We start from the raw sequence: 22,362 nt of genomic DNA on the forward strand, positions 1-22,362 counted from the left end.
TCGTTGCCCTATTTCACTGAATCCTAAGGTAGGATTCATACTCCACTCGCATTTTACTGGTTTACTTCAAACATCGTGTGAAAAACTGCATAGTGAATTTCAAAAGGTCAATAATACCCATCTCAAAAGGATAAGAGAAGTAATTTTCATTTTTCTTATAAACATTTATTATTTCTTATTTTCTCAATGTTAAAAAATAAAATTATAGCAAGCTGCTTAGTGCCCATGACAAAATGAAAAATAAAAGGCAAGTAAAAGATCTTTAATTGACTTTTTCTTTCTGACTAGTGAGATATTCTCAAGATCTATCCACTCATAGTCACAGACAACAGTGTAGTGATTACCAGATGCAAAGAGAGGTGGGGGGTACGAAAGAGTAAAGGGGTCAAATATATGGTGACAGAGGGAGATGTGACTCTGGGTGGTGAGCACACAATGCAATATACAGATGATGTATCAGCATTATCCACTTGAAACCTATCTATATAATTGTATTAACCAGTGTCACCCCAATAAATTTAATTTAAAAAGCAGTTTATTGAAAATTGTGTAAAACATCAAAGGAGGTGATTATTTTATTTAATTGGTCTTGATATTTGGGTAAGGGTAAGAAAATATTCAGATAATCAAGGTTTCTTCCATAAGATTTATAATGTTTTTTAAAAGATTAGGCTTTTATGAAAAGGAGAATGTCCCCATTTTCCAAAAGGTAGAATAATTGACAATTATAATATTTACAGCAGTAGTTATGGCTACCACCACCTATTCTTGATAGAATAAAAATTCTTAATCTCTAATTGCATTAAGATCAAAAGCAAGGTAGTAGTGAGAGAAAGAGGAGGAGGAGAAGGGAAGAAGAGAGCAAATGTCAACAGTTGTCCTCTGAAGTAGTTTTTCAAGCAATCTCGTACAGATTTTTGAAAGTGACATAAGGCTGTGGGTTAACACATAAATCCTAGAGCAAGGTACTTCTTTAAGGACCTCAGTCTAGAATCCACCAAAATGTAAGTCCCATGAGGGCAGTTCTGTGCTCTGTTCACTGTTGATCCCGTGCCTAGAAGGATTCTTTACCCATGGTAGTCACTCAGCAAAACCTTTCCAATGAATAAATGAATCTAGCTCTTCTCTTTCAAATAGATTAATTAGTTAAATATTTAGCAACTACTTTTCAACTACTTAATATTTAATTAACAGTTAAATATTCATATTTACATATGTAAACTATTTACACTAAAATGATATGATCCATTTCTTGTAGTCCTTCTTTTAGCCTTTCTTTTCAGAAGGCTAAAGCTTTCATGCACACTATACTAATTCACTGTCAGCCTCATGATGGATGAAGTTCTCTTTATCCCTCAGTGGTTTGGAAGAACTTAGCTGAATGCACAAGGACTGAAGATGTACCAAAAGGAAGGAAGTCAGTAGTTGCCCAGAAAGCTCTGTCCTCCTGTTGGCCCTACCCCAATTCTACTAGCAGTTATTTGCACACAGCCAAATACCCCAGGATTGGAAATTAAAGCCTTCAGAATTTTTGGCAGCAAGAACGTATTGTAGAGTAAGACCTCAATGTTAGATTGTTTTGACTATCTGGGAGAAGGCATCATTATTTAGAATTTGCAATGTGAATTCTAACACCAAAAAAGAGAAAGAATCTCAGTTTGAAAGCTGCACATATTTGTCATTGTTTAGAAAGAAGATTACGTTTTAAAAGGCCTACATATTTTAAATAGAAATTTTTCTACCACAAAAGACTTAGCATTTTATCATAAATTTGGCATTTGTTAGACCACTGAACTTAATTTAAATGGGCCAAACTTTGTCTCCTGGAAACCAGAATCCACACGAATTGGTAGGCACTGTCTCCAGAGGAGGATCATGCTCCTCCATATTTATGAGCCGCATTATTAGCTTCCCTGTCATTTCTCTAGCTAACGGCAGGCCTTACTTTTTAAAACACCACAAAGTTAAGCAGCAAAGATTTTTCACTCTCCATTTTCTCTTGTTTTCCTTGTGTGTGTATGTGTGTAATAAGAGTGAGATTTAAATTGTTTTTTCCTTTTTAAAAATTTTAGAGGTTTGTAGTCTAAAAACATTCTCCAAAGACATTGTTTGTAGCTCCAATATAGCCTCTACTAAATATACATTATATCAAGTATTTCCTGTTAAAAATTGAGGAAAAATTAAAAAAATATGACCTAAAAACTTCTGTCAATCATTGGGATTTCAGAACCAGCTTCTGGAAGCCCCCTGTGACTCTGCCCCTCAGACTACTTGGTTTTAACATAGAAATGAAGGTGATCATTTTGACAAGTGTTAATATCTGGGGCTTGTGAGTAGCCTCTAATCAGTATGTGAACTCTATTAGGATAATGTAAAGCATTTCACATGATGGACACATACACATTTTTCTGGGCTAACAGTCCACCAAATTCTCAAAGAGGCCTTGAGCAAACATGATAAGAAATTTTAGTGTGGGGGAAAGCATGGAAGACCAAAATTAAGCAATTCTGGATTCTAATTATAGTAGGGTATTTACAAGTTGTATAATGGTAAACAACTAACTTCCATTCTTGCCCATAGTTACTTCATCTCTGAAATGAGAATAGGCTATACCAGTGATTCCATACTGTAGGCTGCAGTCAACGATAGCACCAAAAAGAGTAGTTGAGAGGAGGCTGCGAGTCCACACGTACACCAAGCTCCATGTATGTACTCACAACGTTCTTCACACATTATGTTTCTAAAGAAAGGTGACATTACTGTGATTGAAGTTGGGCAGTGTTGGAGGAGAGGTCTATGAATACCCTAAACTACCAGAAAAATGAACAGGTCGGTCCCAGAGCACATCAAGCCTGAAACGTTGCTGAAGGCAAACATGACAAAACTGGAGTTGTGCTACTTCAAGCACATCATGAGAAAGCAGGGTTCTTTGGAACAGACAATAGCACTGAGAAAAAAAGAAGGCAGCAGGAAAAGAGGAAGACCAGATATGAGATGGATTGACCCATAGAAGCAGCTATAGGCATGAGTCTCCAGGAGCCGGGCAGGGCTACTGAGCAGAGGACAGTGTGGACATCCCTCATTCCCGGAGTTGCCGGGACTCAGAGCTAACTCAGTGGCATGTAACACACAATAAAATCCAAAGCATTTCAAAGCATCCATCAACTCACTCAAGAATTTGGTCACTACGTGTTTTCTGAATCTACCCATAGTGAAAAAATGACACCTAAGTGTGGGCTCTGCCAATACATACAGGAAGGGCTCCTCCAGATAACCACTAACCTACGTATGGCTCAATAAATACAAAGTTCAAAGGTTTAATTACATATTCCAAATGCAGGCCCATTAATTTGTTTTAATGTTTTTGTTTAACATACATCAACATAATTTTAAAATTTAGGCTATTTGCTAGCATGTGCCTTTGTAGATGCACAGATTGCAGTAAAAGGATATTAAGAGTTGTAGATGGAGAAATTCTCTCCCTAAATGTTAACTAGAGCTGTGTACCTATGTTTTATATATATATATATATATATATATATATATATATATATATATATATAGTCAAGAGAGTATTACTTAGGAATGAACATTGGCTGCTGCACGTAAGATCTAGTGTCCGACAAACTGAACTTTATACCATAGCTCTTTCCCTAGACAAAAAAAGGGGGGATTAAGTAAATAAACAGTTTTAATTTCAAGTTCATCATGTGAAATTGGGACAATACATGGCACAGTTGTTGCTCAAAATTAGGCTCTACAGCCTACCTTCAATAGGTCCTTGGTTCTGTATTATTGGCTTGATTTTTACTTCCATGGATATGCATATAGAACTAAAACCTAACAGTGAGCACATACTCAATTATCCTTTAAAAATAATATTGTAACTGTTAATTACTCATTAATAAAACAAATAATGAAAGAGATGCTTTGTAAAGCAACTCAAAATTTAAAGAAAGCAAGCAATCAAACACAATTTACTTTATCACTTATCTTTACCTGATATTTAACATGAACTAAATACTGGTGTTATACAAATCCAATTAGAATATTCATTTATTCAGACTCAGATTATCCTATGTATAATCAAAACAAAATCAAAATTCTGAGATGATTCTAACTTATTGTGAAAAGTTTTGACTTCAGCTAATGGTCTACTTAAAACTAATAATGAGTCTGGCAACATAATATGGGCTTATTAATGTTCCTTTTTGTGGTTTTAGCCACTCCTCTCTTTATCAACAAGTATTTGTGACCATATAAAGTTAACCTATATTTGTCATGAGACCTCAAAAATTATTTTTAAATATATTATAAATATATAGGAAACTAAATATATTAATCATTTGCTAGCATGCACTATACATATCTTCCAATTCAATATAAATAATCTAAGAGAAGCCCCAAAATAATAAAAAATGAGAACAAATTTCCCCACTTTATCTGGGCTAAATCTATATGTATAAGTGATACATGCATTATTCTCATCTACTTCTGTTTTTTTTAAATACCAAGAATGTTAGTTTGGGTCAGAGTGATATTTTAATGAAATAAATTAAAATATAAACAACTGAATACAGTTGTTAGACACACAGAAGAAACTGTCATTTCCCCAAACTTTACTACTGTCTATGCTTTTTAAGCCCAAAGAAAATAAGACATAACAAAGAAAGATTTCCTGTTTTAACTCAGGCAAAAAGAAATAAGGGATTAATAATTTGGCATATTATTAAAGGAAAAAATACAACTTGGATTAGTTGACCCTAAAATATAATTTCATATCATATTCCTAAGTCCTTAAAGGAAGAGAACAAAAGGAAGTAGACATAAGGACCATTTCAGTTATAGATAAACTGAAATGGTGGTAGGTTTTTCTAAAAACAAAAAAAGGTGATGGAATGTGGTTTATAATTTTATCAATTTTAGCTGTGAAAATTTATATCAAGTATATCAAAATGGGGGGATTTTATTCTAATGATAGAATGGAGGAAAATGCCCTTGTACATGCTATAGATATGTTGAGTACTTTTGAAGAACAAAATAAAATATTTCCTGAAAATAACTGCTTATTTTAGGTGTACAGATGATGAGTTGTGGAATTGTGCACCTGAAACCTGTATAATTTTGTTAGCCAGTGTCACCTCAATAAATTAAATAAAAAGGAAAAATAATTCTTCAAAGATTTTAGTATATTATAGGCTACAAGAATTACTGAAAATAAACATTGTGTCTATTCATTCAACAAATATTTTGAAGTATGAGCCTTGACAGGCACTGTGATGTTGAGTTTTGGTTGTATTGTACAGGTGAGTAAGATGCATCAGGAAGCATCAGTATGATGCTTCAGGAATATGCATCAAAATAGGAGAAATAACCTTATTAACTATGAAGTATACCAAGTGAAAAAATAAACAAACAGAGAGAGAAACAATATATTGGGAAACCAGAAGGAAAAAAAAAGTCAATTCTAATTAGGAAGATCAAGAAAGCTCCAAGGTAGACCTGCCATTTGATCTAGGTCCCAATGATTATAGAATGTAAATAGGAAAGGAAGAAACTAGAGCAGCCCTGGGACACCAAGTTGAGGAAAAAGCAGGAGCAAAGGCAAAAATGTGTAAATTCTTAGCCATTGCAGTTGTTATTGATGTTGTTTTTATCCTCTGAATAGGTTCTATGTTATAACCCAAGAATTACATTGTGTATGATGTTATATAAGATTTGGACAATAAATGCCCCTATATCTTTTTATATTGTTACTTGTTAGGTGTGTATCTATGGAAAGTATGCTGAAATACTTTGAGCCTTTTTTATGGTTCAGAGTATAACATTACTCTGTTATAACATTCAGAGTATTAAGATGTTCAAAGATATTAACCCACCTATCAAGAGAAATAGTAATCATTCCGTTTCTTCTGGATCAAATAAATCCACCTGGATCAGCTTCAAGGCTTACTAACCTCACCAAAGATTGATACATAATGATATCATTGTCAGCACAGATGTAGGGAAAGAAATATCATGAACTATCAATGGCAGGGTAAACTAGGACGAGGTTACTGGATGATAACTCATCTATCCATATCAAAACCTCACTGTTTCTCTCTACCTTTCTGATACAACAGCAAAATAATGATGTTTTAGTGGAATAGGTAAATGTTTTGTTTAAGGAATAATACAACAATTTATTTCAAAGTAATGTTTTAAGATGCATGAAAGGCTTGAAATGCAAAAATCATATATATATATATATATATCAGAATACTTGGAAATAACATAAATGCCTAGCAATAATTATGATATAGCCATACAATATCATATTTACATACTATGTAGAAGTTAAAAATTAAAATATATACACATTTATTTAGTGACATAGAAATACTCATGATATGTGTAAGTGATGCTTAGCATAGTTCTTTGCATATAGTCAGCACTTGATTCTGCTTAGCTATTATTATTATTATTGTTCTTGTCTATTAGTAATGAAAATTAATATCAGTATATAAATAATAAGAAGCAGGTTTTATAACTATACCCAGGATGATTCTAAAAAGAGAGGGAAATAGGTATATATGTAATACCATATTAAGTGGTGTTATATTTAGGTCATGACATTATAGTGATTTTAAAAGTGATTCTTTGTTGAATATATACTCCCCTGTGTTCATATCAGCATTATTTACAACAGCCAAGATCTTGAAACAGCACAAGTACCCATCAGTTCATGAGTATATAAAACAGATGAGGTACATTTACACAATGGAATACTATGCAGCTATACAAAAGAAGGAACTCTTACCCTTTGCAACAGCATAGATGGACCTGGAGAAGATTATGCTAAACTAAATAAGCCAGGCAGAGAAAGACAAACACCATATGATCTCACTCATATGTGGAATCTAATGAACAAAATAAACTGACAAACAAAATAACACCAAAGGTATGGAGACATGGAACAGACTGACAGATCTCAGAGGGGAGGGTGGTGGTGGGGACTGGAAAAGATTACCAAAGAACACGTGTGTGTGTGTGTGTGTGTGTATGCATAGCCCACAACACAGACAACAATGTGATGAAGGCCACGGGTAGGGGAGGCCGGGTGGAGGGTGACAAAGGTGGGGGAAATTGGTGACATCTGTAATAGTGTCAACAATAAATAAATAAATAAATAAATAAACAAGATTCTTTGTTTATAAATATCTGGTACTCTCCCAATATTTTCTGAAGTTACTAATATTTTTAAATCACATTGGCTTATTCCAAATTAAAATCCACTCTAATAAAAACGGTGCTATATGGACGTTTCAGTGCCCTGTTGATTGAGTAGATAAAAGTCTTTAAAACCTGGTGTTGCCAAAATGCTGAAAAGGCTTTCATTAAAGACTACCAAACTGTTAACATTTAATTTGCAATTACATATCTACTTGCCTGGCCCTCATGTCTCTAAATCATATTAATGACCTTTTTCCAAATCTGTTTTTTTTGGAAAAACATATTCTTTGAGATTCTTTTAAGTTGCCTCAGAGACAAGCCTTCCAAATGGGCAATTCAGAAAGGTCACTGATAAGTAATTAACATTTAAACTTTTATTAAAAAATATTAAACTTTGTATTAAAAATAATATACAGCATTTTAAAGGTGTTCTTAAGTTCAGCCCTAAATTTCTTTAAACTAAAAGTTGGAGCCTTCTTACAATTTTATATTTGGCATCTTATAATAACTAACTTGTCCATGTTACTTCACAAACTGTCCATGTTACAGTCAGGCTCAGCCATTGGTCTGTTCAATTACTTAAAATATTTCTTCAAATAGGAATTTTACCAAACATTTAAAGAAGAACTAACTCCTATCTTTCTCAGTCTATTCCAAAAAATTCAAGAAGAGGTAAGATTTCCAAACTTGTTTTATAAGTCCAGTATCATCTTAATTCCAACACCAGGTAAAGACACAACAAAGAAAGAAAACTACAGGACAATATCTCTGATGAACATAGATGCTAAAATCCTCAACAAAATATTGTCAATCTGGATTTCTCAATACATTTAAAAGATCATACATCATGACTAAGTGGGATTCATCTCCGGGATGCAAGGATAGTACAATATTTGCAAATCAATAAATGTAATGCATCACAGAAACAAAATGGACAAAAATCTCATGATCATTTCAATAGACGCTGAAAAAGCATTTGATAAAATCCAGCATCCATTTATGATAAAAACACTCAGCAAGATGGGAATAGAAGATAATATTCATGATTATACTTAGCATGGAAAAATTTGTCCATTTCATAAATATTTGTTTAGTAAACCTACTGTATTTCCAAAACTGGGATACACAGTGGGGACATAATGGAGATCAAGTAGACAAAGTATTTCCCTCAAAGTGTTTACAGCAATAGAGGAGATGTAGTTAACCAGCAGTTATAATACAGTGTGATGATTAGGTTGATAAAAGAAACTCAGAGCTGAAGGAACACAAAGTTTTATCCTTTTATTTTAATTTTTTTAGTATATTTTATTGATTATGTTATTACAGTTGTCCCATTTTTTCCCTTTATTCCCCTCTGCCCTGCACACCCTTCCAAACAGCATTCTCCCCCCTTAGTTTATATCCATGGGTCATACATATAAGTTCTTTGGCTTCTACATTTCTTACACTATTCTGAACCTCTCCCTCCCTATTTTGTACCTACCATTTATGCTTCTTATTTCCTGTGCCTTTTCCCTTTTCTCCCTTCACTCCCTCCCCACTCATAACCCTCCATGTGATCTTCATTTCTGTGATTCTGTTCCTGTTCTAGTTGTTTCCTTAGTTTGTTTTGTTTTGTTTTTATTTATTTTTTTTGTTTTAGGTTCAGTTGTTGATAGTTGTGAGTTTGTTGTCATTTTACCGTTCATAGTTTTGATCTTTTTGTTAGATAAACCTCTTTAACATTTCATATAATAAGGGCTTGGTGATGAGGAACTCCTTTAAGTTCACCTTCTCTGAGAAGCATTTTATCTGCCCTTCCTTGCTAAATGATAACTTTGTTGAATAGAGTCATCTTGGATGTAGATCCTTGCCTTTCATGACTTTGAATACTTCTTTCCAGCCCCTTCTTGCCTGTAAGATTTCTTTAGAGAAATCAGCTGACAGTCTTATGGAAACTCCTTTTTAGGTAACTCTCTTCTTCCCTCTCACTGCTTTTAAGATTCTCTCCTTATCTTTAATCTTGGGTAATGTAATTATGATGTGCCTTGGTGCCTGCTTCCTTGGGTCTAACTTCTTTGGGACTGTCTGAGCTTCCTAGACTTCCTGGAAGTCCATTTCCTTTGCCAGATTGGGGAAGTTCTCCTTCCTTATTTTTTCAAATAAGTTTTCAATTTCTTGTTCTTCTTCTCTTTCTGACACCCTTGTGATTCAGATTTTGGAACTTTAAAAGTTGTCCCGGAGGTTCTTAATCCTCTCCTCATTTTTTTGAATTCTTGTTTCTCCATTCTGCTCTGGCTGACTGTTTATTTCTTCCTTCTACTCCAAATCATTGATTTGAGTCCTGGTTTCCTTCCCTTCACTGTTGGTTCCCTGTATATTTTTCTTTATTTCACTTTGCATAGCCTTCCCTTCTTCCTCTATTTTGCTACCATACTCAACCATTTCTATGAGCATCCTGATTACCAGTGTTTTGAACTGTGCATCTGATAGGTTGGCTATCTCTTTGTCACTTAGTTGTTCTTCTAGAGTTTTGATCTGTTCTTTCATTTGGGATATATATATATATATATATATATATATATATATATATATATATATAAAATTTTTTTTGTCTCAGTGCACCAATCCAGATGACTGTCTCTTCTTTAACTCCTTTGTTGTAGGACTTCCATATAGTTCAATTTTCTGGCAGTTCTGATAGTTTTTTGTTTTAAAATTTGTTGTTATCCTTCTTTTGGTTGTGTAAGGAGCAAAATGTATCTACCTATGCCTCCATCTTGTCCAGAAGTCTTGATGGAGCACACTGTTTTAGAAAATCACAACTATGAGTGGAAACAGTGAGAAGAATGTGAGTTCATGGATGAAGGGAAGAAGGAAGTTCTCCCTGCAAAGCACTCAGATTTATATTGAGATCTGATTCCTTACCCATTGTATTTTTATTATAAAACCCTAATCATAGTGTCCAGAGATTGGTCATACATCTCATAGGGACCTGCATGCCAGTCATCAATCCAGGCAGTAAGGAGAGGAGCAAGCTGATCCTGGGCTTGATGTTTAGTTGGGCACAGAATAATGTCATTCCAGAAATAAAATGGGATGGTGGACATGTTTCCCCGCCCCCCCCCCCCCCCCCGGCTTGCCCCAACTGCAAGTAACCATTCTTTCTTTTGATTTCCTTTACACTTTATGTGCACTTGCCTTTGTTGCTCTTTTTTCTTCTTTGTATTATATTTCTTAGTTCCAAATTTTATTTCCCCTTTTATTCTGTTCTTTGAATGATTTCCATGATTAACTTTATTCCTCTGAGACCTAATATTTTGCATAAAATCAGAAACTAACAACTATTTTTTGACTTTATATTTTCTTTTGGATATAAGCCTTTTCCTAACAGTGATGATAAAAAAAAATTTAAAAAGTGTGTGCATATTAGCTGGACAAGGCATAGGAGACAGAATGGTCATGAAAAAAAATGTGTTTGCTGCATGTAATAGTCAAAACCTCTAAGAACTTTTTGATTACTTCTAGACTTGGACTATGTGCCCACCTGGGTTATATGTAAGTTAACGAAGAGACAGCATGCTTTCGCCAAAGCATGTGTAAAAGAGGAAAATTTTATTAAGGTTTCACTTTTTACTGTCATGGGTAAAATTTGTTTCTCATCATTGTTAGAACTGTGTGAACTGGAATCAGCATGCCATCCTTAACCACAGCACTGACACTGTACCATCTGTCTTTTGCGAAGCGCCCTGTGAGTTAATTAAAGAAGCCTGCACATGACTCAAACTGCTTTGAATACCAATCCCTGATTCAAGAATTGGGGAATAAAGTCCCTAATGCTTTGAACCACTAATATGGGAAGTCAGAATGTTTATATCAGTAATTTTCAACTTTTTAAAATAAAAGTACCACTTTTTTTTCTTTCTTGAAAGGGAATCTTATACAGAAGGCTGATATATAAAACAAATAAAATGGAACCGCTCCAGCTGAGAAGGCGTGGGTTGTCCAAAGCCCCCTCTTTTCTTCTCTACCTATCCTTCTGGCTTCCCTCTTCCTTCCACTCTCCCAGGCATGTCTGAGGCATTTCCAGGGGGTCAAGATTTCTGTTGCTCACACTTGAAAGTCAGCGGCTGCACAATCTAATTTTCCAGTTCTAGATCCAGAGCTTAGGCCTTAAAATTATAATTGTTTCCAAAAAAACCCCTTCATACATGCAAATTATTGATATTATTATTGGTAGTTGGGGGAAAGCAGATAGGTGTGTGATGTTTTAGATATAGTAAAATATTTATTCACTACTTTTTCCTTAGCTCTGAATACATTTTTTTTTTTCAGTAAGAGGAAAGTAGCCCTGGGGATCACCACCTCTAACCAGTAAAAGCAGGTCTTCTCCTGCAATACAGAGGGATTATATTAACCTATTAATCAACCAAAACTGCACCAACACAGAGTTAGTAGTTACAAAGATTTAAAAACCAGAAATGATGCTTGAGAGTTAAAGAAGAGCCTTGAATGATGAGTTCACCAGGCAAAGAGTATAGAAGGAACACTGGGAAGAGGTTGCAAAGGCACACAGGTTAAAAAAGAAAAGCACGTGATGAGTAGCTATACCTCCATGGTGTGCATCGGTAGGTAGAGGAGTTGTCAGGAGGAAAGGTGTAGTCCCTTGACTGTCCCAATGAGGAGTTTACATTTATTTCTGTATGGACAGCACTGGCATGCAAGTAAACATGATTTTTGATAAAGTTGTTTAATCGGTGTTAATTCAAGACAAGTTTTCAACAGAATGACCAAACATGCTCAAAATAGGGATTTCTATCAACTTTATTGAAGAACATCAAAATATCAATATAGGAGGAAGGATTAAATGGCTAAAGGCTACACAAGTGGCATAATAAAAGAGAGTCATCTTCATAATTGTGCATACAATCTCTCATTTAGCCATCCTACTGTTTTCGTACTCATGTATTTCCTGTTCCTTTGTTTTAAAAAGTCAATATGTTCAATTCATTTTTAAAGCCAATGCTTTACTGAATGCTTTACTGATAAAGTTGTTCGATTCCTCAGTGACTCTACCTGTGCAAAGAATTCCCTGGATGTAAACATTCTCACTCCAATTAAAGCACAAGCAATAATAAAGAAGTTTTATTAAGAATGCTGTAGGTGATAACATTTCTTTGACTGAGATTCCATCAGTAATGTGAATACCATCCTGTTCTTATTGTCTCCCAGAACCTTGTAAAGAGGACAGATTAGATAACTAACCTAAAACAACAATAACAATAATTTTTGAAGAGGTCATAACAGTTTGGTCCTTAAAATAACTGATTCGTTTGTTTGCAAATTCTAGACATCTTAGTGAATTGCAGCCTTTTTTTTCCAGTTCTTGGTAATCCAGTGCATTTTCTGTCTGGAATTTGAGTCAAAATAGTTCACTCTGAACCAAACACACACACACACATGCACATAGCTTTGTTATATTTCTTTCTTGTTTATACACCTTCACTGATTCTCTACAATCCAAAATCCTGAGTTTTCCATAGAAGAAAGTTAATAATCTGGCCTCTCCCTATCTTTCCAGTTTAAACTTTAGCATCTGTATCCCTACATTCTTTGCATTTACCAAAATAAATCTCTTACTTACCCCATCATAAGACAACCTCATAAGAATGGAAAACCTTTCTCCTAAAAAGACTTTTCATGGAGTTCTAGTAGTGACCAACCAATTTAATCTCCAAATGGAGCTCAAATGTACCTTGCTTTAGGTCACACACAATTTTAAGAACATTTATTCTTTGCCCAAAACTATTAAAGTGACAAGCATTTGACACTGATTATTCATAGTTATTCTTTACAACAAACTCTTCAGGTGAGGTTTGTTATCTCCATCTTAGAAAAAGAAATCTGAGTCCCCAAGCAAGAAAGGGCATGCACTCCGTTATAGATACACTCAGAATTTGAATCCACATCTATTGACACAAAGTCCAGATCTATTAATTCCTGTTGTATTGCAACTTTCACTGCAGTATGCTGCTTTTCATGGTGAGTGAGAGTGCGGAAGTCCCATAGGGCACCGAGAGCTCTCAACTGGAAGACTGGTGGAACATTATTAATTGATGGGAATATCACAGGAGAAAGAAAAGAAGCTATGATTTTTTAAAATTATTTACTTATTTATTTTTAAAGAGAGAGGAAGGAAGGGACTAGGAGAGGGAGAGAAGCATCGATGTGAGAGAGAAATATTGATTGGTTCCACCTCATAAGCATCCTGACTTAGGACCCAACCTGCAACCCAGTATGTGCCCTGAACAGGAATTCAACCAGTGACCTTCTGCTTTGCGAGCTGATGCCCAACCAACGAGGCCACACCAGTCAATGTTATCAGTGAGTAATAGCAATATATTGAGATGGTTATGTACAATAGAAAATTGGCTATGCTCAGTATGACTGAGACTTTCAAATTTCAGAATCAGTAGCATTCACGTGTTAGAAGAAATGGTGGAAATGGTCAAAATTATGCAATTGCTGCTAACTCTGAATCTAATGTATAGAAGAGAGACTCACATCCATTTCACGATGATTTCTAGTTGTCTGGAGAAATTTTACAGCATATCAGTTTCAAAATGTAAGTTAGATTTGGTTGAATGACTACTATAAATTTAAAAACTGTATGAACATCAAACTGTATTGCCTAATATGTGAGAGGAGAGATAATATTGGCCACAGAATGCAGGAGTTCTTTACTAACGACACCCACGAGAAGCTGTGTTAGAATGCATCAGTTAATCTCTCCAAACCTCAGAGTAGTAACAGTTCTTAATAACAACAGCAGTAATATGCTCATAAGGGATCACTCACCCCTTGCATATGAGGGGATTGTAAGGATTCAAGAAATGGTGCCATATTAATAGAGCAATTAGAGTTGCTTGCTTGATACATATATCGCTCTAAAATTTTGACTTGGGTTTCTAGTTTGCATCCTGCAGTTTATTAGAACAAAAAAAGAGAGAAAACTGTGATAACAAAGATGTTGAAACCTATCTTTTGAGGTACTGAAAGAGCAAATGCCATATTGTAAAAATCAATTAAACTCAAACTTCAAAGTAATTTCAAATTTCACTAGTGTTGCATCTACAAGTACAATAGATCAAAAGCTCCTAGCATAAAATTGGGCAGCAAATAGGTTTTCAGAATGAGATCTTAAGAAAGTCTAAATGGCTTCTTTAAATTGCAAAAGTCCATTTTATTATATTTTCCTTCCTTAAAACTATCTTTGAAGGACTACATGAAGAAGGTATATTGAGCAGAAATATAACCTGAATATATATACTCTAATGGTCCCTTAAATTCACATACCCTGACCCCTTATAAGCCATAAGACCATGCGAGCCTGCAACCTCATTTGCTTCCTTATTGGACATTGGACATTACTGCTGGTCTCTGTGGGGGGTACTGGCCACTGAATAAATACTACTTGACCAGCCTCCTTCAGCCAAGCACAGGAACCACAAAATCCTCTCTGCCCACAATATCGACAATGCTGAACTTGGTAATTCGGTCCCACTATCTGTGCTGCTGAATCACATATGTTATGGAAAAAATATGAAATGTCTTCTTATGGAGAAAAAAGGTATGAATTCACTGCAAGGCAGAAAATTATATAATTGAATGTTTTGTGCTGCTCAAGATATTTCAGCAGCCATTTGCATATGACCTTTGTGTGTGGCATTCTGCCTAAGAAGCGTTCAAGAGAAGTATTTCACCCACAGTCACATGTCACCAAGCAAAGGCTTCTGTAGACACCACTGAAAGGAACACATTATATTTTATGTTGATTCAGCCTTTGGATCATAACCGGTATAGACGAAGTTACTATTTCAAAGGATGATCATCAACATGCTGTTCAACTATTGTTAGAGTTAGATTCACATTCTGGCCATTTCTCAACAGATTTATTTAATATTAAATATGAATCCACAATTTAGCTAAAATGCTTTCCTTTCCCAATGGGAGAATGAAAAAAAAAAAAGCATAATATCAAATTGTGCTGGTCTCCTGTATATAATAGCATCAAAAATGTTCTATTTAGGATGCAATGATGCAGACCTAAAAAGAAATTGGTGGAGGATTCAAAACCTCCTAGCAAGCTCAGGAGACACCAAAATGATGTGACACGTGACACTTCATAGTGATTTTTAACACAATGTTAAAAAAAGAAGTTTTAGCTAACATTTCTTTGTATGGTCCCTTAGGTAGTTAAGGTCAGTGTTACTATTTTTATCATAATGTTATATAAAGAAAAATGAGGCCCAGAGAGAATAAGTAACTGATGAAAGATTGACAACTTTGCACTGTAGTCAGGTCTAACTTTAAAGTCTAACATTGTCCAATAGAACTTTCTGCTATGATGTTCTTTAAATCTGAGCTGTCTGACAGCTCTGGCCACTGAGCACTTGAAATGTGATTAGTGCAGCTAAGAAACAGACTTTTTCATTTGTTTAATTTTAGGTTATTTATATTTAAACAGCCACATGTGACCAGTAGCTACAATATTGGACAACACAGTGCTGGGCAATCCCTCTTTGCTCTACCTTGTAATCACCTGGATGATTTTGTTCCCACCATGGGGAGCACAGTCTACTTGCAACAATGGTTCTGCCGGCCTCGCAGCCTAGTGGTGTGCACGGGGGAGGTGGCACTGGGGATGGGCGAGTAGAGGAAGGTTGCAATGGCAAAGGAGCAAAATCTGACAGGGTGAAGGAAAAGGACTCTTTAAGCTATTATGTCTCCCAAAATAATACAATTTATGAAAGTAGTTTCCTATTTACTAAGTTTCCAAAAAATTATATGGACAAGCCTTTATGATTTATGTTTGACCTTTCTAACATTTCAATTGTATAAGAACAATAACAACAACAAAAAGCCAACCAGCAAGTTATTTTGTATTATTTTTTTACAAATATACTAAACTAACGTAACATCCAGTTACACAGCCACTAGGGCTGGAACATTATGATTCTGTAAGAATAGAAAAGATGAAGACAATCTTTGGAATCTGCTACACAAAATATTTTGAGCAGTGCAATGTATGTTTTATAGTTGCACATTGATCGCTGCTACGCTTAAATGGTAATACTGAAAAATCTTATGCCAAATATTTAGATTTAGCAATAACAGTTGATGAGTATTTATGTTTAATTGTATGATGTTGAAAATAAATTTTGTACACATGCACCTTACCTCTCAATAACTATACCTATATATATAATTATGATATATAATTATAATTTTTTAAAAGTCTCCATTTCTTCAGCAGATAAAACTAATTTTTCAAACTTCTTCCCCCACACTCAACTTCTTCATTAGCTTAAATGCCTGTACTTTTTGCATCAAATTTCTTGACATTTCACCTACACTCTAATCACACCTTTGTTTCTCTCCCTGTCCCAAATTTACCCCGAACTTTCTCAATTTTCTGCCATTATGGGTGGAGTTCTGTTAGTGTGCTCTTCCCACCTGTCCCCCACCTACTAAACCTTAGATTATCAGTCCCTAAATCAGATGCCTCCCAGCACAGACATTTTTCTTTTATTAGAATTTATCACTCCCTCCTCAGTATTTTCCAGCAATCCTGACCTTAACATTATGTTTCACACAATAAAAACATCTCTAAAAACACTTGTTACTAGTCGGTAATTGAAAAGCTCCTTAAGGTGAGGACCGTTTGAATCCCTCTAAAGTGCCTGCTTATAAAATAGGTTCTTAGAACACTAAAAAAGCGTGTTTGAACACACTCAAGTTCAATTTGTACAAAATGGGATTTGGAAAACTTTTCAGCTGTGGATATAATTACTAAATACTAACTCTTCTCATTATGTAAATAACACATGTGACTTCAGAGATAATTAAAACATGTCTTAAAAGAAAAAAAATAAAAGAATGAAAAATAAAGTTGAAAGGAATTTTTTTCAAAAGTCAAGATGTTAAAACAGCATTTGTGTTTCGATTGTTTCTGTCTTACTGTTTCTAGACCAGCGATTTTCACCTAGTGTGCCGCAGCACATCAGCGCGCGGCAAAAAAATTTAAAACACGCAGTACCTGCCTGTTTAGTCAGGCACTGACTCTTTCCCCTCAGACTGGCAAATAAAAAACATGCCAACAGCCAACACAACATAGCTGTCTGTTGTGAATAAATCAAAATTATACCTATTTTTTCTCAGATTGGCAAAAATAGAATATATTTTTGGTGTGCCACAAAATTTTAGTAATTAGTTTATGTGTGCCATGAGATGAAAAATGTTGAAAATTGCTGATCGAGACCATCGGTTTCACAAAACGGCATTAGAGGGAGACTCAGGCCTGTACTCAAGTATTCCTGGTACTACTCGTAAGTGAGAATGGAAAGTGTGAGGCGTAGAGTAGCAGGTTGGCACGGGATCCCTTCACCTTGATAATTCTGTCAGAATAATCACCTCACACTTTGCTTGCACAATCTTTGCACATAAAAACCAGAGTTTTCAGAGTACAACTCCCTTAACAGAATTTTCAAGTAAAGCAGCCAGAGAATAAAATAAATCTAAGCGACGTGACATTTACCATAATAAAACTTATCCTAATTAAGTGAAGTATTTTGTTTCCCAGTTATTCTAAAAACACTGTACCAGGATTTGATAAGCATTTTATTTATTTAGTCAGCAGGTATTCATTAAGCAACATTGTATGCTGCACACTCCGCTAGGCTGGAGACTGATTATAAATATTACATTGGCTTTGTTCTTACGAACTCACTGTCTGATAAGGGAGGCAGAATTACATAATAGCTAAAAACACATCTTTAAGTCCACTGGCTTTCATTTCTTTCCTGACTTGATTAACTAATCATTTAACTTTGGGCAGTTTTTTCTGCTTCCCTTGAGCCCACTCTTCATCTGTAAAATGGAGGACGTTAAAGAACATACCTCACTGGGTTAGTGTGAGAATTATGTAACCCAACGTATGTCATTACATGCAATACTTAGTATGGTGTTTGGAATTCAATAACTGCTCCGTAATTATTAGTGATAATAATTGTAATTCAAGGTGAACAGTCCTATGACCAAAGAGCACTGAGTGTGCCAGGCAAATGTGAACAGAAAAGGACCTCATTCTGTCAGAGCAGTTGGAGGAGGCATCTCAGAGGGAGAAATGTTGAAAGTAAGACTTGAAAGATGAGTAGGAATTTTCCAGGTGACATCACTGAGAAGGAGACGGGTGTTCCAGATTCAGGGCACATACTTGGAGAAATACGCGTGAGCAGCACAGCATGGCTGGAGCAGAAGGCATATGGAGAAGAGCCTATGACGCTTGGGGAAGGGATCCAAGAAACACTCAGAGGAGGAGGGCTATGGACGGATTTCCATTTTGTAAAGAGCAGTATGGCTACAGTTTATAGAACACATTTCGGAGAGCTGAAGTTTTAAATGAGAAAACAGGTTGGGAGTTTACTGCCACTATTCCAGGCCATAGCGGAGAACACTTTGAATTTAGTTACAGACTACATGGATGGAGAGGAGGGAAGGATGAGAGCAATCAAAATGATGTCGTGATTAGTAATAGGTGTTGTGTGGATGGATCACCATCCTATCCCACAAAAAGAAAGTACGTTCTTCAAAAGACCTACTTTTTACCCATTTGCCATAATGAAAATGGACATAAGAATACCTGAATTACCATTCCTACTAATATTAGATTTCAATCATTGTTTGAGATCTAAGTACATCATATTAGAAACAGTGGGGGGAATTTAGTCCAATAAGATGAGTACTATCCTGATAGGTTTCTGTGTATGTTACTGCTTGAGAATTTTCTCAATATACACAAAAAAACAAGATGCATTTCTGGATCAGTGGGACTTAAATATTAAAAGGAATAAAACATTAACTAAGATTACTCAAAGGGAAAATAAAAAGCAATATTGTCTCTATGGGGAAATTATTTTAAAGCATGAAATAATTCCATAATACACTTCAATCTTCTGATAAGCCCTTATTCAGAACCTATTCATTAACTGAGAGAGTTTGCTCTGTGGAAAGAGCATGATTTAGAGACCGTTTGATAGATCACATGGCCTTCGAGAAGGTTGCAAACACTTTCACGTTATTCATATAACAATTGAGGCTAATGATATTAACAGGCTTGGATGATTGAAAAGAAAAAGTAAACTGCAGATTTGAAGTAATTAGCATGGTCCAGCTCTTTATTAGGTGCCAAATAGATGTAGGGTTTTTTTTTTTCCTACTATCAATCATACTAGTTGGGGAGACGACATATCCAAGTTTTCCCAAATCTGTCCAACTTTATCCTTGTTGTCATGGTGTCCTGGTTTAGTATTTCTCTTGAATTTTTCATTTTTAAATATTTGTTTTTTAAATTATTGCATTAAACCTCAAGGAAATATTGTAGGAGGCCTTGGGCATATTTATGCATCTGCCCAATAAAATATTTAATCTAATGTAGTCCTGAGGCCTGGCTGGTGAGGATTCGCCCTCCTTTCTTTTGATAATGTAGTTCTTATAATTGGCACAGTCTTGGTTTTAAGTTCTGACTTTGTGATTGTTTCCCCACAACACTTCCCAGTTTCTATTTCCTAATCTTACTTGCAGCTAAGGGTGTCCATGACTATACTTGTATTTTTTCAAGTGAAATATAAGCACAAATGATGTGCAGAGCTTCCTGAAAGGAAATTGCTTGTTTGCACTTTCTTTCCTTTTCCTCCTGAGGCTTGAATGTGGATGACGGTCATCAGCCTGCTTCAACCACGGGATGAAGGCAAGGCCTTAAGGGGCTGGAGGGCAGTGGGACAGATACCACATGTATCCCCAGTGACCTTACAGCGTAAAGCCATCTACTTGCTTTGGACCACCTATTCACCCCTGAACGTCTTTCTCACCTGCACGGGAAATAACAAAATATCTTCCTTGTTCAATAATAACTGCGTTAAGGGATTTGGAATGGTTTCATAATGTCCATTTTTTATTTCACCCTCCTCTATAATCTCACTTATTAAAGTGTGAAACAAATGTGCAGTTAGCAATGTTTTCACTTTGCCGTGTGGTTAAATATGAAGTTCCTCTTGCTTCACACACAGTAGTCATCTTTTCAAGGGTAGCATGAAGGATTCGTGCTGAGGAAACACAGCGTGCTTTGACACGAGTGGCTAAGGAGAGGTAACTCCTTCAGGTCTCATGTGGTTGTAAGGGAAGTGTTTGAAAGCTGTCTGGTTTTGGTGTACCAGTCAGTTTGCTGCATTAAGAGAAAAAGTGTAAAATGATGAAATTAGGTGCATGTAAAATATGTTCACGAAATAGAGGTCAAGCAATATCGTCAATGAGTGTGTAAGAGAGTAATTTGAACTCTTTGTTTTGCAGTTGTCTGGTCATTTGTGAATGGGGTACAACTATGCAGGCATTTAATTATATTATAATGCTTTTAATTATTTTGTGAATAAACTGCTTCAGCGGCAGCAACCTGAAAAAAATAGAGGTGAATGTTTAATGAAAAGTTACTGATTTTCCATTGCTGTAGACATTGATGTGTAATATAAACTTATGCAAACAATTTTTGGATGTTTAGCATTGCACACGACACTCATAGGCATGTCACTGACTGGTTGAAAACCTGAACACTTGATGACACCAATTTTTTCTAGTTAGCATCTGGTTCAAAAGTTAGTCATTGTTTTAAGAACACTGTGCCTGGGACAATAATGCAACCTACAAATAGACATAAGAGGTGCATTACTTTTCATTTAGATCAAACAACTCTGTTGCATATTAATTTTTGTCATTTCTATTTCAACTTGTCCTGTATAAATAGGGAAAATAAAACGTGGTGCTTAACATGTTAACTGTAATAGTTACCTGATGCAGTTTATAATAGAATTATTAGATGCTTCTTTTTTTCCCCCTTCTATTTCATGGAATAAACTTTTGGGAGTTCTTTCTACTGAAAATAAAATATATGGCAACATTGTGAATGCTATTATAAATTCAGTTAAAAGATAAGCATTGAAGATGAAATAACTTGCTTTTGTGATGCCAATAAAAGTACAAATGTTGATGGAGCTCAGTGACATAGGAAACAATATTCTTACTACATAAAAACGTCAAGGAACAAAATACACTTGCAATTTGGTGTTGTGTACACATAATTCATAAGTGCATCAAAACAAGCTGCAATATTCTACCAATTCAGGTTGAATCTGTACTTGTCAAAAGCATGAATACATATTCGAAGGGTATCTGAACTTCAAATTATTTGTAATGTAACTGATACTGAATTTTTTAAAAACTTCAAAAATGTTGTATATGGCCTTTTTCTCTTTACTGACCATTAGTCAAAACTTAAAAAATATTTTAGCATTTGAAGTACTAATTTTACCTATATCTCAATTTTCTTGCCTACTATTAAATGAATTTTATTACTGAGTTGTATAAATTTTGGTTGAAATTTAGTTCAAAGTCAGTTTAGAATTTGTGATCACATTACTCAATTATTAGAGTACTAAAGAATTTTTTTTTTATTTCAGTAAAATTTCAAATAATGACAACAAAGCTTAACAAAAAAGTATTTATATTTATCCTACCAAAGCAAAAAGGGCAGATTGGAAAGATGTGCGTAGTGCTCTAATTTATACATTGTTGAATTGTGTTTTGTTCTTCCTGAAATTGGAGAGAGAAATTTTAAGATCTCCTACTTTTAATCAGGGAAATTTATAACTTATAATACCAAAGATTGAAATTGAGAAGATATAGAAGTTTTCAGTATCTAAACTTGTTAAAATAATTAAAAGAATCATAGAAACAACTGTTTGATGAGTTTTGACTTGTAAAAATATTAGCCAAAGAAAAAAAGTTAAGGGAGAAAAAAAGACCATAGCTGCAAGACTATTTGGGCTTAGATATTTACAATTTCAACATAAAATTGTAAGTGAACATATTCTTTATTTAACAGAATTTGTTCTGATGTCTACTAGGTATATTGTGGGATACTCAAAATGACTTTTGATATGTGGTGATGTATATTGATATTTACTATATTAGGAAGTAAAGCTAAATTAGAAATTTTACAGAAAAAATAAAATAGTGACATCATACTTAAATATATTCAGAATTGTATCAGGAACTCTATTA

The 22,362-nt window shown here is 34.9% G+C and overlaps 1 protein-coding gene across 2 annotated transcripts in view; it reads right to left on the reverse strand.

Moving 5' to 3' along the window:
* The window catches only part of GRM5 (glutamate metabotropic receptor 5), a 440,621-nt gene that overhangs the window by 320,965 nt on the left and 97,294 nt on the right, over positions 1-22,362 (reverse strand). The window lies entirely within an intron of this gene.

This window comes from Desmodus rotundus, chromosome 5 (genome assembly GCF_022682495.2).
Source record: "Desmodus rotundus isolate HL8 chromosome 5, HLdesRot8A.1, whole genome shotgun sequence".
Taxonomy (NCBI): domain Eukaryota; kingdom Metazoa; phylum Chordata; class Mammalia; order Chiroptera; family Phyllostomidae; genus Desmodus; species Desmodus rotundus.